Below are 17,058 nucleotides of genomic sequence, written 5' to 3'. Positions count from 1 at the left end.
CTTGTTAGAGCGTGGGCATATCTTTTGTAGAAAGAATTAAACTCTCATGCTTCACTTTTATCTATTTAGAGAGATGACAGGAATTGGTCATTCACATGGTTAGTCATAAAAACCTACATAAAACTTGTAGATCACTGAATATGATATGTTTGATTCATTGCAATAGTTTTGCGATATAAAGTTGGTGATATTAGAGTCGTGCTAGTGGGTAGTTGTGGATTGTAGAAATACTTGTGTTGAGGATTGTGATTCCCGTAGCATGCACGTATGGTGAACCGTTATGTAACGAAGTTGGAGCATGAGGTATTTATTGATTGTCTACCTTATGAGTGGCGGTCGGGGACGAGCGATGGTCTTTTCCTACCAATCTATCCCCCTAGGGGCATGCGTAGTAGTACTTTGCTTCGAGGGCTAGTAAACTTTTGCAATAAGTATATGAGTTCTTTATGACTAATGTGAGTCCATGGATTATACGCACTCTCACCCTTCCATCATTGCTAGCCTCTTCGGTACCGTGCATTGCCCTTTCTCACCTTGAGAGTTGGTGCAAACTTCGCCGGAGGCATTCATATAGAGTCATATCTTTGTTCTAGTATCGAGTTGTAATATCGAGTTGTAAGTAAATAAAAGTGTGATGATCATCATTATTAGAGCATTGCCCCAAAGAAAAAAAGAGAGAGGCCAAAGAAGCCTAAATAAAAAAGGGGGCCAAAGAAGCCCGCCAAAAAAAGAGAGAAAAAGGGGCAATGTTACTATCCTTTTACCACACTTGTGCTTCAGAGTAGCACCATGTTCTTCATATAGAGAGTCTCTTGAGTTATCACTGTCATATACTAGTGGGAATTTTCATTATAGAACTTGGCTTGTATATTCCGATGATGGGCTTCCTCAAATGCCCGAGGTCTTCATGAGCACGCAAGTTGGATGCACACCCACTTAGTTTCCAGTTTGAGATTTCATACACTTATAGCTCTAGTGCATCCGTTGCATGGCAATCCCTACTCCTCGCATTGACATCAATTGATGGGCATCTCCATAGCCCGTTGATTAGCCACGTCGATGTGAGACTTTCTCCTTTTTTTCTTCTCCACACAACCTCCACCATCATATTCTATTCCACCTATAGTGCTATGTCCATGGCTCGCGCTCATGTATTGCGTGAGGGTTGAAAAGGCTGAAGCGCGTTAAAAAGTATGAACCAATTGCTCGGCTTGTCATCGAGGTTGTGCATGATTTGAATATTTTGTGTGGTGAAGATGGAGCATAGCCAGACTATATGATTTTGTAGGGATAACCTTCTTTGGCCATGTTATTTTGAAAAGACATGATTGCTTTATTAGTATGCTTGAAGTATTATTGTCTTAATGTCAAATGAGAGACTATTGCTTTGAATCACTCGTGTCTTAATATTCATACCATGATTAGATTACATGATCAAGATTATGCTAGGTAGCATTCCACATCAAAAATTATCTTTTTTATCATTTACATACTCGAGGACAAGCAGGAATTAAGCTTGGGGATGCTGATACGTCTTCGTCGTATCTATAAGTTTTTATTGTTCCATGCCAATATTATACAACTTTCATATACTTTTGGCAACTTTTTATACTATTTTAGGACTAACATATTGATCCAGTGCCCAGTGCCAGTTCTTGTTTGTTGCATGTTTTATGTTCCGCATAAACCCCATATCAAACGGAGTCCAAACGGGATAAAAATGGACGGAGAATATTTTTGGAATATTTGGGAAATATGGGAAGAAGAATCAACGCGAGACGGTGCCCGAGGTGGCCACGAGGCAGGGGGCGCGCCCTTGACCCTCGTGGGCCCCCCGTAAGGCGGTTGCTGCTCTTCTTTGGCCGCAAGAAAGCTAATTTTCGGAGAAAAATCTAGGCGAAGGTTTCAATCCAATCTGAGTTACGGATCTCCGGATATACAAGAAACGGTGAAAGGGCAGAATCCCAGAACACAGAAACAGAGAGAGACAGATCCAACCTCGGAGGGGCTCTCGCCCCTCCCACGCCATGGAGACCAAGGACCAGAGGGGAAACCCTCCTCCCATCTAGGGAGAAGGCCAAGGAAGAAGAAGAAGAAGAAGGGGGGCTCTCTCCCCCTCGCTTCCGGTGGCGCCGGAGTGCCACCGGGGGCCATCATCATCACCGCGATCTACACCAACACCTCCGCCATCTTCACCAACATCTCCATCACCTCCCCCCCTCTATCTACAGCAGTCCACTCTCCCGCAACCCGATGTACCCTCTACTTGAACATGGTGCTTTATGCTTCATATTATTATCCAATGATGTGTTGCCATCCTATGATGTCTGAGTAGACTTTCGATGTCCTATCGGTGATTGGTGAATTACTATGGTTGATTTAATTTGCTTGTGGTTATGTTGCTGTCCTTTGGTGCCCATCATATGAGCGCGCGCGTGGATCACACCATAGGGCTAGTTGTATGTTGATAGGACTATGTATTGGAGGGCAAGAGTGACAGAAGCTTCAACCTAGCATAGAAATTGATGCATACGGGATTGACGGGGGACCAATATATCTTAATGCTATGGTTGGGTTTTACCTTAATGAACGTTAGTAGTTGAGGATGCTTGCTAATAGTTCCAATCATAAGTGCACAGAATTCCAAGTCAGGGATGGCATGCTAGCAGTGGCCTCCCCCACATAAAACTTGCTATCGGTCTAGTAACGTAGTCAATTGCTTAGGGATAATTTCGCAACTCCTACCACCACTTTTCCACACTCGCTATACTAACTTTATTGCTTCTTTACCTAAACAGCCCCTAGTTTTTATTTACGCTCTCTTTATATTCTTGCAAACCTATCCAAAAATACCTACTAAGTACTTGTAGTTTCATACTTGTTCTAGGTAAAGCGAACGTTGAGCGTGCGTAGAGTTGTATCGGTGGTCGATAGAACTTGAGGGAATATTTGTTCTACCTTTAGCTCCTTGTTGGGTTCGACACTCTTACTTATCGAAAGAGGCTACAATTGATGTGGGTTATCAATCAACCATTTGCAAAGATATTTCAGTAGGTGTCAACTTATTCAGATCAAGTCTATGATATAAAGAGAGAGGCATAACACTAACACCGGCTCCAAGATCACATAAAGCAGTTCTAACATAGTTTCTTTTAATGGAGCATAGTATAGTTGGTACTCCTGGATCTCCAAGTTTCTTAGTTATTCCACCTTTAAAAGTATAATTAGCAAGCATGGTGGAAACTTCAGCTTTCGGTATCTTTTTTTATTTGTAATAAGGATTCATTTTCAGCATATCAGTCAAACGCATACGCAAAAAGATAGGTCTAATCATTTCAGCAAAGCGCTCAAAATCCTCATCATCCTTTTTCTTGGATGGTTTAGGAGGAAAGGGCATGGGTTCCTGAACCCATGGTTCTCTTTCTTTACCGTGCTTCCTAGCAACAAAGTCTCTTTTATCATAACGTTGATTCTTTGATTGTGGGTTATCAAGATCAACAGCAGGTTCAACCTCTACATCATTGTTATTGTTAGGTTGAGCATCAACATGAACATCATTATTAACATTATCACTAGGTTCATGTTCATCACCTGATTGTGTTTCAGCATCAGAAATAGAAATATCATTGGGATTCTCATGTGTGTCTACAACAGGTTCACTAGAAGCATGCAAAGTCCTATCATTTTTCTTTTTCTTATTTCTAGAAGGACTAGGCGCATCAACATTAGTTCTCTGAGAATCCTGCTCAATTCTCTTAGGGTGGCCCTCAGGATACGAAGGTTCCTGAGTCATTTTACCCCCTCTAGTCATAACTCTAACAGCATTATCATTTTTCTTATTATTTAGTTCATTAAGCAAATCATTTTGAGCTTTAAGCACTTGTTCTACTTGAGTGGTAACCATAGAAGCATGTTTACTAATAAGTTTAAGTTCACCTTTAACTCTAGACATATAATCACTCAAGTGTTCAATCATATAAGCATTTCGTTTCAATTGTCTACCAACATAAGCAGTTTTCTTGTTTAACAATAAAATTATCAAACTCATCTAAGCATTGGCTAGCAGACTTATAACGAGGAATATCACCTTCATCAAATCTATAGAGAGAATTTACCTTTACTACCTGTGTCGGGTTATCAAGACCATGTATTTCTTCAATAGGTGGTAAATTCTTAACATCTTCAGCTTTAATACCTTTTTCTTTCATAGATTTCTTTGCCTCTTGCATATCTTCAGGACTAAGAAATAGAATACCGCTTTTCTTCGGAGTTGGCTTAGGAGTTGGTTCAGGAAGTGTCCAATTATTTTCATTAGTCAACATATTATTCAATAGCAATTCAGCTTGATCAACTGTTCTTTCCCTGAAAACACAACCAGCACAACTATCTAGGTGGTCTCTGGAAGCATCGGTTAGTCCATTATAAAAGATATCAAGTATTTCATTTTTCTTGAGAGGATGATCAGGCAAAGCATTAAGTAATTGGAGAAGCCTCCCCCAAGGTTGTGGGAGACTCTCTTATTCAATTTGCACAAAATTATATATTTCCCTTAAAGCAGCTTGTTTCTTATGAGTGGGGAAATATTTAGCAGAGAAGTAATAAATCATATCCTGGGGACTACGCACACAACCAGGATCAAGAGAATTAAACCATATTTTAGCATCACCCTTTAATGAGAACGGAAATAGCTTAAGGATATAATAGTAACGAATTTTTTCATCATTAGTGAATAGGGTAGCTATATCATTTAATTTATTAAGATGTGCCACAACAGTTTCAGATTCATAGCCATAAAAAAGATTAGATTCAACCAAAGTAATTATCTCAGGATTGACAGAGAAATCATAATCCTTATCAGTAGCACAGATAGGTGAAGTAGCAAAAGCAGGGTCATATTTCACTCTAGCATTCAAAGATTTTTCTTTCAGCTTAGCTAATAATTTCTTAAGATCATATCTATCATTGCAAGCAAGAAAATCTCTAGCAGTTTCTTCATCCATAACATAACCCTCAGGCGCACAGGCAATTCATATCTAGGGGGAGAATCTTCATCATCACTTTCATCAATATTATCAGTTTCAATAATTTCATTCTCTCTAGCACTTGAGCACAATTATCGGAATCCTTATTTTCACGAAAGACATTAAAAAGATGAAGCATATGAGGCATCCTCAATTCCATTTTTTTGTAGTTTTTTTTATAAACTAAACTAGTGATAAAACAAGAAACAAAAAGATTCGATTGCAAGATCTAAAGATATCCCTTCAAGAACTCACCTCCCCGGCAACGGCGCCAGAAACTGCTTGATGTCTACTACACAACCTTCTTCTTGTAGACGTTGTTGGGCCTCCAAGTGAAGAGGTTAGTAGGACAGTAGCAAATTTCCCTCAAGTGGATGACCTAAGGTTTATCAATCCGTGGGAGCCGTAGGATGAAGATGGTCTCTCTCAAGCAACCCTGCAACCAAATAACGAAGAGTCTCTTGTGTCACCAACACACCCAATACAATGGTAAATTGTATGGGTGCACTAGTTCGGCGAAGAGATGGTGATACAAGTGCAATATGGATGGTAGATATAGGTTTTTGTAATCTGAAAATATATAAACAGCAAGGTAACTAATGATAAAAGTGAGCACAAACAGTATTGCAATGCGTTGAAACAAGGCCTAGGGTTCATACTTTCACTAGTGCAAGTTCTCTCAACAATAATAACATAACTGGATCATATAACTATCCCTCAACATGCAACAAAGAGTCACTCCAAAGTCACTAATAGCGAGAACAAACAAAGAGATTATTGTAGGGTACGAAACCACCTCAAAGTTATCCTTTCTGATCGATCTATTCAAGAGTCCGTAGTAAAATAACACAAAGCTATTCTTTCCGTTCGATCTATCATAGAGTTCGTACTAGAATAATACCTTAAGACACATATCAACCAAAACCCTAATGTCACCTAGATACTCCAATGTCACCTCAAGTATCCGTGGGTATGATTATACGATATGCATCACACAATCTCAGATTCATATATTCAACCAACACAAAGAACTTCAAAGAGTGCCCCAAAGTTTCTACCGGAGAGTCAAGACGAAAACGTGTGCCAACCCCTATGCATAAGTTCACAAGGTCACTGAACCCGCAAGTTGATCACCAAAACATACATCAAGTAGATCACGTGAATATCCCATTGTCACCACAGATAAGCACATGCAAGGCATACATCAATTGTTCTCAAATCCATAAAGACTCAATCCGATAAGATAACTTCAAAGGGAAAACTCAATCCATTACAAGAGAGTAGAGGGGGAGAAACATCATAGGATCCAACTATAATAGGAAAGCTCGCGATACATCTAGATCGTACCACCTCAAGAACACGAGAGAGAGAGAGAGAGAGAGATCAAACACATAGCTACTGGTACATACCCTCAGCCCCGAGGGTGAACTATTCCCTCCTCATCATGGAGAGCTCCGGGATGATGAAGATGGCCACCGGAGATGGATTCCCCCCTCCGGCAGGGTGCCGGAACGGGTCTAGATTAGTTTTCGGTGGCTACAGAGGCTTGCGGCGGCGGAACTCCCGATCTAGGTTATGTTCTGGAAGTTTGGGTATATATAAGAGGTTTTGGTGTCGGGAACAAGTCAGGAGGGTCTCCAAGGCGGCCACGAGGTAGGGGGGCGCGCCCAGGGGGGTAGGGCGTGCCCCCACCCTCGTGGGTGCCTCGGGACTCTTCTGGCCCATCTCCGATACTCCGTGGGCTTCTTCTGGTCCAAAAATGATCTCCGTAAAATTTCAGGTATTGGACTCCGTTTGGTTTTCGTTTTCTGCGATACTCAAAAACAAGGGAAAACAAACAGAAACTGGCACTGGGCTCTAGGTTAATAGGTTAGTCCCAAAAATCATATAAAATAGCATATACATGCATATAAAACATCCTAGAAGGATAATGTAATAGCATGGAACAATCAAAAATTATAGATACGTTGGAGACGTATCAGTAAGTATCCCGATTATTGTCACTTCGGGGTTAACGGATCATAACACATAATAGGTGACTATAGACTTGCAATATAGGATCAAGAACTCACATATATTCATGAAAAAATAATTGGTTCAGATCTGAAATCACGGCACTCGGGCCCTAGTGACAAGCATTAAGCATAGCAAAGTCATAGCAACATCAATCTCAGAACATAGTGGATACTAGGGATCAAACCCTAACTAAACTAACTCGATTACATGGTAAATCTCATCCAACCCATCAGCGTCCAGCAAGCCTACGATGGAATTACTCACGCACGGCGGTGAGCATCATGAAATTGGTGATGGAGGAAGGTTGATGATGACGATGGCGACGGATTCCCCTCTCCGGAGCCCCAAACGGACTCTAGATCAGCCCCTCCCGAGAGAGATTAGGGCTTGGCGGCGGCTCTGTATCGTAAAACGCGATGAATCCTTCTCTCTGATATTTTTCTCCCCGAACGTAAATATATGGAGTTGGAGTTGAGGTCGGTGGAGCACCAGGGGGCCCACGAGGCAGGGGGGCGTGCCCAGGGGGGTAGGCGCGCCCCCACCCTCGTGGACAGGGTGTGGGCCCCCGGACTTGATTCTTTCGCCAGTATTTTTGATTAATTTCAAAAATATTCTTCATGAAGTTTCAGGTCATTCCGAGAACTTCTATTTCTGCACAAAAATAACACCATGGCAATTCTGCTGAAAACAACGTCAGTCCGGGTTAGTTCCATTCAGGTCATGCAAGTTAGAGTCCAAAACAAGGGAAAAGTGTTTGGAAATGTAGATACGATGGAGACCTATCACCGACCAGGCATGACATAGCGTAGCACCTGTCGGCCAGGCATGACTTGACATCTCCATCGAAAACTCTGTGCAATACGAAGCCGCTCCACCTCCTGCCTCTGTCTTCCAGCTCTGCTCCACAAATGATGCTCCCAAGAGAGAATACGACACCGTAGTACCGCCATTGTATCCGATCTGGAAGACCAGATCCTAGGGTTTCCCCTAGAGCAGCACGAGTGGGTCGGCAGTAGTTACACGATGATGCCTTCATCAAGGTAACGACGGAAAACGCCGCCATCGCCTGCCATTGGTTCGGTTTTCACTGGCAACTACGTCTTCTAGATTCGCAACCGGAACTAGCTGGCGGATTTTGAGATCTGACCATCCAGCCTCAGGCCGACCACCCCCGACGGACGAGATGGCCACCACCGTCAGCGGTACCGGCCAAATCAGATCTGACCGGAGGCGCTGCCGACCAGTCAACCATGGCCACATCCCTCCTGATCCGCCCTCCCCACGAAGCCGCCGGAGCAGCGCCAAGCCGCCGGGAAAGACGAAGATCGAAGGGCGATCTCGTGCCGCCGGTCCCTCCAGACCGCGGGGCTGCAGCCTAGATCTCCGCCGTCCCCATCACCGGCGTCTCCCGGGCTTAGCCAGTGCACATTTCTGGGGACGGCGAGGTGGATGAGAGGGGGAGGGGCTGGCGGCCGGGGCGCTGGGTTGGCCCCCGATCGCCCTGGAGGGAGCGATACGAGGGAGCCCGAGATTTGGGGGTGGCGGCTGACCTCCATAAAACTGATTCTATACATGGTATATATGTCTCTCGGTAATTAAAGGTGGATATATATTATAGTTGGTACGCAACTACTGTCACTACTGATGGACATCTAAGACACGTGCGAATATAGTGGATATAGTGGCCACGCAGTGTTCACGCGCGCACACTGTCAGCATGGGTACGTGACATGCATCCTCACTCACTCAAACGCGACAGCACAATAGTTATAGCGCAATCCCTCTGAACGCACTTGTGAACTGAGCTGCACAAAATTGTGGTTGTCTATAGCTTCTTCTTTGACAAAAATGGACCAATAGACGGAGGGCAGACGCACAAGTGTCAACCCATCCATTCTATAAGCTGTTGTTGATTTCTTTCATTCTCGATCTCTAGTAGTCTCTAGTGTATGTATAGAAGCAGCTGTTAGTTTGGTTCTGTGTCAAGATCTTTAGTGTATGCACAGGCAACCGTTTCAGATGGGCTTTGGTGGGTGTTTATGAAGCAACTCAACCTGAGTTCAAACCTGACTTCCTAGGGGACCTTGTGAGGGTATGTGGGGATGAAAGGCTACCGATCCTAGTGGGAGTAGATTTCAATATAATTAGGAGAAGAGATGAAAAGAACAATGACAACTTCGATAGAAGATAGTCATTTATGTTTAGTACGATCATTGAAAGCCTCAATCTGAGGGAGATTGACCTTACCGGTAAACAGTTCACGTGGGCGAACTCGTTGCCGATTCCAACACATGAAAAGTTGAACCGGGTGCTCACTAGTGTCGAATGGGAACAAAAATTCCCACTTGTGATGGTGCAGGTGTTACAAAGGGCAATCTCTGACCACACACCTTTACTGGTCGATTCAAGAGAAGCGACCCACCTAGGCAACAAGAATACTTTCTCGTTCGAACCGGGTTGCCATAATTTTTGAGGGGTTGGGCCAGAAATGAAAGCGGGATCTATAAACAAGAAAATGAGAGACTCATCCAACTGATTGAAGCTTTAGATCTGAAAGAAATCTAACCTGCTTCACGCGACCGAATATGCCGCTAAAACTGAGGCCGAGCAGAAACTACATGTTCTTCTTAGAAAAGAAGAAATTAAATGGACTCTACGAGCTAAGGTGCTTAAAGTCGTCCAAGATGATGACAATACTCAGTTTTTCCATATGATTGCGAATGGCAAGCATGGGAAAAAGAAAATTATACAGCTCCAATAGGATGAAGGTACGGTGGTAGGGCATGAGAACCCAAAGTTGTATATCTCAACTTATTGTAAACAACTCTTTGGGCTTACTGAGGACAATGTTGTGTCGCTCGCAGTTGGGGATATTCCTCAACTCAGGACAAAGGAAAATGACATTTTGTCTAAGCCATTCACAGAGAAAGAGGTGTTTGAGGCAGTAACACAAATGAAGCATAATAAGGCACCTGGACCAGATGGGTTTCCAGCTGAATTTTACAAAAAATGCTGGCAGATTATAAAGGGTGACCTCATGCTGATGTTCCATGACTTTTTTAATGACCACCTGCAGCTTTTCCACCTTAACTTTGGAACGATAACGTTGTTGCCAAAGAAGGAGGAGGCAGTGCGCATTGAGCAATTCAGGCTGATTTGTCTTTTGAATGTGAGTTTGAAAATCTTCACAAAAGTCGGCACGAATAGATTGACACGGATTGCCCATTCGGTGGTACAACCAAGTCAGGCTGCGTTCATGCCGGCGAGACATATCCTCGAAGGGGTTGTCGTCTTACACGAAACTCTACATGAAAGCCAGGTGGGATATTATTTATAGACCCAAAGACCAAAGAGGCTTGGGATTGAAAATCTGGAAATCAAAAATAGATATCAGCTGAGTAAATGGCTTTACAGATTATCGGTTGAGACCAACGGAGTGGGCACATATTTTACGTAAGAAATACCTACAATCTAAGTATTTGGTCCAGGTTACCGTTCGACCTAGTGACTCGCCGTTTTGAAAGGGACTAATGAGGACGAAGGATTTTTTTTCACAGTGTGAAATTTGTTGTCGGGAACGGTACAACTACTAGATTTTGGGAAGATACATGGTTAGGGAGACGCCTCTAGCCTTGCAATATCCCACATTATATAATATTGTACAACATAAGGAGGATTACATTACTATAATATTACAATCATCTCCCTGAAACATCTTGTTTAGGAGGTCTCGAGTGGGGGAGCGTGGAGCTCATGGTTGCATCTCATGCGAAGATTGATGGATGTTCAAGGAAGTGATTCTAACCAATGGTAATCTGCTAAAGCAAAGATGGGTAGGCACTCACGCTGTTGTTTATGTGACAAGGATGAAACGATACAACACCTCTTTACAGATTGACCTCTCGCCAAGCTCCAATGGATCACGATTCATATAGCCTTTATGAAGGGAATATGCCCTAGAGGCAATAATAAAGTTATTATTTATTTCCTTATTTCATGATAAATGTTTATTATTCATGCTAGAATTGTATTAACCAGAAACTTGATACATGTGTGAATACATAGACAAAACAATGTGTCACTAGTATGCCTCTACTTGACTAGCTCGTTGAATCAAAGATGGTTAAGTTTCCTAGCCATAGACATGAGTTGTCATTTGATTAACGAGATCACATCATTAGAGAATGATGTGATTGAATTGACCCATTTCGTTAGCTTAGCACTTGATCGTTTAGTATGTTGCTATTGCTTTCTTCATGACTTATACCCGTTCCTATGACTATGAGATTATGCAACTCCCGTTTACTGGAGGAACACTTTGTGTGCTACCAAACGTCACAACGTAAATGGGTGATTATAAAGGTGCTCTACAGGTGTCTCCGAAGGTACTTGTTGAGTTGGCGTATATCGAGATTAGGATTTGTCACTCCGATTGTCGGAGAGGTATCTCTGGGCCCACTCGGTAATACACATCACTACAAGCCTTGCAAGCATTGTAAGTAATGAGTTAGTTGCGGGATGATGTACTACGGAACGAGTAAAGAGACTTGCCGGTAATGAGATTGAACTAGGTATTGAGATACCGACGATCGAATCTCGGGAAAGTAACATACCGATGACAAAGGGAACAATGTATTTGTTATGCGGTTTGACCGATAAAGATCTTCGTAGAATATGTGGGAGCCAATATGAGCATCCAGGTTCCGCTATTGGTTATTGACCGGAAACGTGTCTCGGTCATGTCTACAAAGTTCTCGAACCCGTAGGGTCCGCACGCTTAAAGTTCTGTGACGATCGGTATTATGAGTTTATGTGATTTGATGTACTGAAGGTAGTTCGGAGTCCCAGATGAGATCGGGGATATGACGAGGAGTCTCGAAATGGTCGAGACGTAAAGATCGATATATTGGACGACTATATTCGGACATCGGAAAGGTTCCGAGTGATTCGGGTATTTTTCGGGGTACCGGAGAGTTACGGGAAAACGAGGAAGAAGTAATGGGCCTCATGGGCCAAGTGGTGGAAGAGAGGAGGCAGGGCGCGCGCCCCCCCTAGCCCGAACCGAATTGGACTAGGGGGCCGGCCCCCCTTTCCTCCTTTTCCTCCCTCTCCTTCCTTCTCCCTCTCCTCCTTCCTTTCCTCCTCCTAGTAGGAGTAGGAAAGGGGAGTCCTACTCCTACTAGGAGGAGGACTCCTCCTCCTGGCGCACCCTACAGGGGCCGGCCAGCCTTCCTCCTTGCTCCTTTATATACGGGGGCAAGGGGCACCCTAGAACACACAAGTTGATCTGTTGATCTCTCCCTGCCGTGTGTGGTGCCCCCCGCCACCATATTCCATCTCGGTCATATCGTAGCGGTGCTTAGGCGAAGCCCTGCATCGGTAGCAACATCATCACCGTCATCATGCCATCGTGCTGACGGAATTCTCCCGTGAAGCTCTGCTGGATCGGAGTTCGCGAGACATCATCGAGCTGAACGTGTGCTGAACTCGGAGGTGCCGTACGTTCGGTACTTGGATCGGTCGGATCATGAAGACGTACGACTACATCAACCGCGTTGTGCTAACGCTTCCGCTTTCGGTCTACGAGGGTACGTGGACAACACTCTCCCCTCTCGTTGCTATGCATCACCATGATCTTGCGTGTGCGTAGGATTTTTTTTGAAATTACTACGTTACCCAACAGTGGTATCAGAGCCAGGTTTATGCGTAGATGTTATATGCACGAGTAGAACACAAGTGAGTTGTGGGTGATACAAGTCATACTGCTTACCAGCATGTCATACTTTGGTTCGGCGGTATTGTTGGATGAAGCGGCCCAGACCGACATTACGCGTACGCTTACGCGAGACTGGTTCTACCGACGTGCTTTGCACACAGATGGCTGGCGGGTGTCAGTTTCTCCAACTTTAGTTGAACTGAGTGTGACTACACCCGGTCCTTGTTGAAGGTTAAAACATCACTAACTTGACGAAATATCGTTGTGGTTTTGATGCGTAGGTAAGAACGGTTCTTGCTAAGCCCGTAGCAGCCACGTAAAACTTGCAACAACAAAGTAGAGGACGTCTAACTTGTTTTTGCAGGGCATGTTGTGATGTGATATGGTCAAGACGTGAGAGATATAAGTTGTTGTATGAGATGATCATACTTTGTTGAAGTTATCGGCAACTGGCAAAAGCCTTATGGTTGTCTCTTTATTGCATAAGATGCAAGCGCCAAATAATTTCTTTACTTTATTGCTATGCGATAGCAATAGTTGCAATAGCAATAGTCTGCGAGATGACCATGTGACGACACATTGATATAGATCAATATGATGGAGATCATGGTGTCATGCCGGTGACGATGGAGACCATGACGATGCTTTAGAGATGGAGATCAAAGGCACAAGATGATGATGGCCATATCATGTCACATATATTGATTGCATGTGATGTTTATCCTTTATGCATCTTATTCTGCTTTGATTGACGGTAGCATTATAAGATGATCTCTCACTAAATTTCAAGGTAAAAGTGTTCTCCTTGGGTATGCACCGTTGCCAAAGTTCGTCGTGCCAAGACACCACGTGATGATCGGGTGTGATAAACTCAACGTTCATCTACAACGGGTGTAAGATAGTTTTGCACACACAGAATACTCGGGATAAACTTGACAAGCCTAGCATATGCAGATATGGCCTCGGAACACTGAGACCGAAAGGTCAAGCATGAATCATATAGTAGATATGATCAACATAGTGATGTTCACCATTGAAAACTACTCCATCTCACGTCATGATCAGACATGGTTTAGTTGATTTGGATCACGTAATCACTTAGATGATTAGAGGGATGTCTATCTAGGTGGGAGTTCTTAAGTAATATGATTAATTGAACTTTAATTTATCATGAACTTAGTCCTGATAGTATTTTGCAAATAATGTTGTAGATTAATAGCTCGCGTTGTTGCTTCCCTATGTTTTATATATGTTCCTAGAGAAAACTAAGTTGAAAGATGATAGTATCAATGATGCGGACTGGGTCCGTGATCTGAGGTTTATCCTCATTGCTGCACAGAAGAATTATGTCCTTGATGCACCGCTAGGTGACAGACCTATTACAGGAGCAGATGCAGACGTTATGAACGTTTGGCTAGCTCAATATGATGACTACTTGATAGTTTAGTGCACCATGCTTTACAGCTTAGAACTGGGATTTCAAAGACGTTTTGAACGTCATGGAGCATATGCGATGTTCCAAGAGTTGAAGTTAATATTTCAGACTCATGCCCATGTCGAGAGGTATGAGACCTCTGACAAGTACTTTGCCTACAAGATGGAGGAGAATATCTCAACTAGTGAGCATGTGTTCAGAATGTCTGAATACTACAGTTGCTTGAATCAAGTGGGAGTTAATCTTCCAGATAAGATAGTAATTGAAAAAGTTCTCTAGTCACTATCACCAAGTTAATAGAACTCCGTGATGAACTATAATATGCAAGGGATGACAAAAACAATTCCCAAGCTCTTCGTGATGCTAAAATCGACGAAGGTAGAAATCAAGAAAAACATCAAGTGTTGATGGTTGACAAGACCACTAGTTTCAAGAAAAGGGGCAAAGGGAAGAAGGGAAAAGGGGCAAAGGGAAGAAGGGGAACTTCAAGAAGAATAGCAAACAAGTTGCTGCTCAAGTGAAGAAGCCCAAGTCTGCACCTAAGCCTGAGACTAAGTGCTTCTACTGAAAAGGAACTGGTCACTGGAAGCGGAACTACCCCAAGTAATTGGCGGATAAGAAGGATGGCAAAGTGAACAAAGGTATATTTGATATACATGTTATTGATGTATACTTTACTAGTGTTTATAGCAACCCCTCGGTATTTGATACTGGTTCAGTTGCTAAAAGTAGTAACTCGAAACGGGAGTTGCAGAATGAACAGAAACTAGTTAAGGGTGTAGTGACGATGTGTGTTGGAAGTAGTTCCAAGATTGATATGATCATCATCGCACACTCCCTATACTTTCGGGATTAGTGTTGAACCTAAATAAATGTTATTTGGTGTTTGCGTTGAGCATGAATATGATTTGATCATGTTTATTGCAATACGGTTATTCATTTAAGTTAGAGAATAATTATTGTTCTGTTTACATGAATAAAACCTTCTATGGTCATACACCCAATGAAAATGGTTTGTTGGATCTCGATTGCAGTGATACACATATTCATAATATTGAAGCCAAAAGATGCAAAGTTAATAATGATAGTGCAACTTATTTGTGCACTGCCGTTTAGGTCATATTGGTGTAAAGCGCATGAAGAAAATCCATGTTGATGGGCTTTTGGAATCACTTGATTATGAATCAGTTGATGCTTGCGAACCATACCTCATGGGCAAGATGACTAAGACTCCGTTCTCCGGAACAATGGAGCGAGCAACAGACTTGTTGGAAATAATACATACTGATGTATGCAGTCCGATGAGTGTTGAGGCCTGCGGCAGGTATCGTTATTTTCTGACCTTCACACATGATTTGAGCAGATATGGGTATATCTACTTGATGAAACATAAATCTGAAACATTTGAAAAGTTCAAATAATTTCAGAGTGATGTGGAAAATCATCGTAACAAGAAAATAAAGTTTCTATGATCTGATCGTGGAGGAGAATATTTGAGTTACGAGTTTGGTCTTCATTTGAAACAATGCGGAATAGTTTCGCAACTCACGCCATCTGGAACACCACAGCATAATGGTGTGTCCGAACATCGTAACCGTACTTTATTAGATATGGTGCAATCTATGATGTCTCTTACTGATTTACCACTATCTTTTTGGGGTTATGCATTAGAGACAACTGCATTCACGTTAAATAGGGCACCATCTAAATCCGTTGAGACGACACTATATGAACTGTGGTTTGGCAAGAAACCAAAGTTGTCGTTTCTTAAAGTTTGGAGTTGCAATGCTTATGTGAAAAGGTTTCAACCTGATAAGCTTGAACCCAAATCGGAGAAATGCGTCTTCATAGGATACCCAAATGAAACTGTTGGGTACACCTTCTAATCACAGATCCAAAGGCAAAATATTCGTTGCTAAAAATGAATCCTTTCTAGAGAAGGAGTTTCTCTCGAAAGAAGTGAGTGGGAGGAAAGTAGAACTTGATGAGGTAACTATACTTGCTCCCTTATTGGAAAGTAGTTCATCACAGAAATCTGTTCTTGTGACTCCTACACCAATTAGTGAGGAAGCTAATGATGATGATCATGTAACTTAAGATCAAGTTACTACCGAACCTCGTAGGTTAACCAGAGTGAGATCTGCACCAGAGTGGTATGGTAATCATGTTCTGGAGGTCATGTTACTTGACTATGACGAACCTACGAACTATGAGGAAGCGATGATGAGCCCAGATTCCGCGAAATGGCTTGAGGCCATGAAATCTGAGATGGGATCCATGTATGAGAACAAAGTGTGGACTTTGGTTGACTTGCCCGATGATCGGCAAGCCATAGAAAATAAATGGATCTTCAAGAGGAAGACGGACGCTGATAGTAGTGTTACTATCTACAAAGCTAGACTTGTCGAAAATGGTTTTGACAAAGTTCAAGGTGTTGACTACGATGAGATTTTCTCACTCGTAGCGATGCTTAAGTCTGTCCGAATCATGTTAGCAAATTGCCACATTTTTTGAAATCTGGCAAATGGATGTCAAAACTACATTCCTTAATGGATTTCTTAAAGAAGAGTTGTATATGATGCAACCAGAAGGTTTTGTCGTTCCTAAAGGTGCTAACAAAATGTGCAACCTCCAGCGATCCATCTATGGACTGGTGCAAGCATCTCGGAGTTGGAATATACGCTTTGATGAGTTGATCAAAGCATATAGTTTTATACAGACTTGCGGTAAAGCCTGTATTTACAAGAAAGTGAGTGGGAGCACTACAACATTTCTGATAAATATATGTGAATGACATATTGTTGATCGGAAATAATGTAGAATTTTCTGGAAAGACCTCGGTGAAGCTGCTTACATATTGAGCATCAAGA

This window comes from Triticum aestivum, chromosome 5D, assembly GCF_018294505.1.
Source record: "Triticum aestivum cultivar Chinese Spring chromosome 5D, IWGSC CS RefSeq v2.1, whole genome shotgun sequence".
Lineage (NCBI taxonomy): Eukaryota > Viridiplantae > Streptophyta > Magnoliopsida > Poales > Poaceae > Triticum > Triticum aestivum.
Note: the sequence above shows the minus strand (reverse complement) of the source record.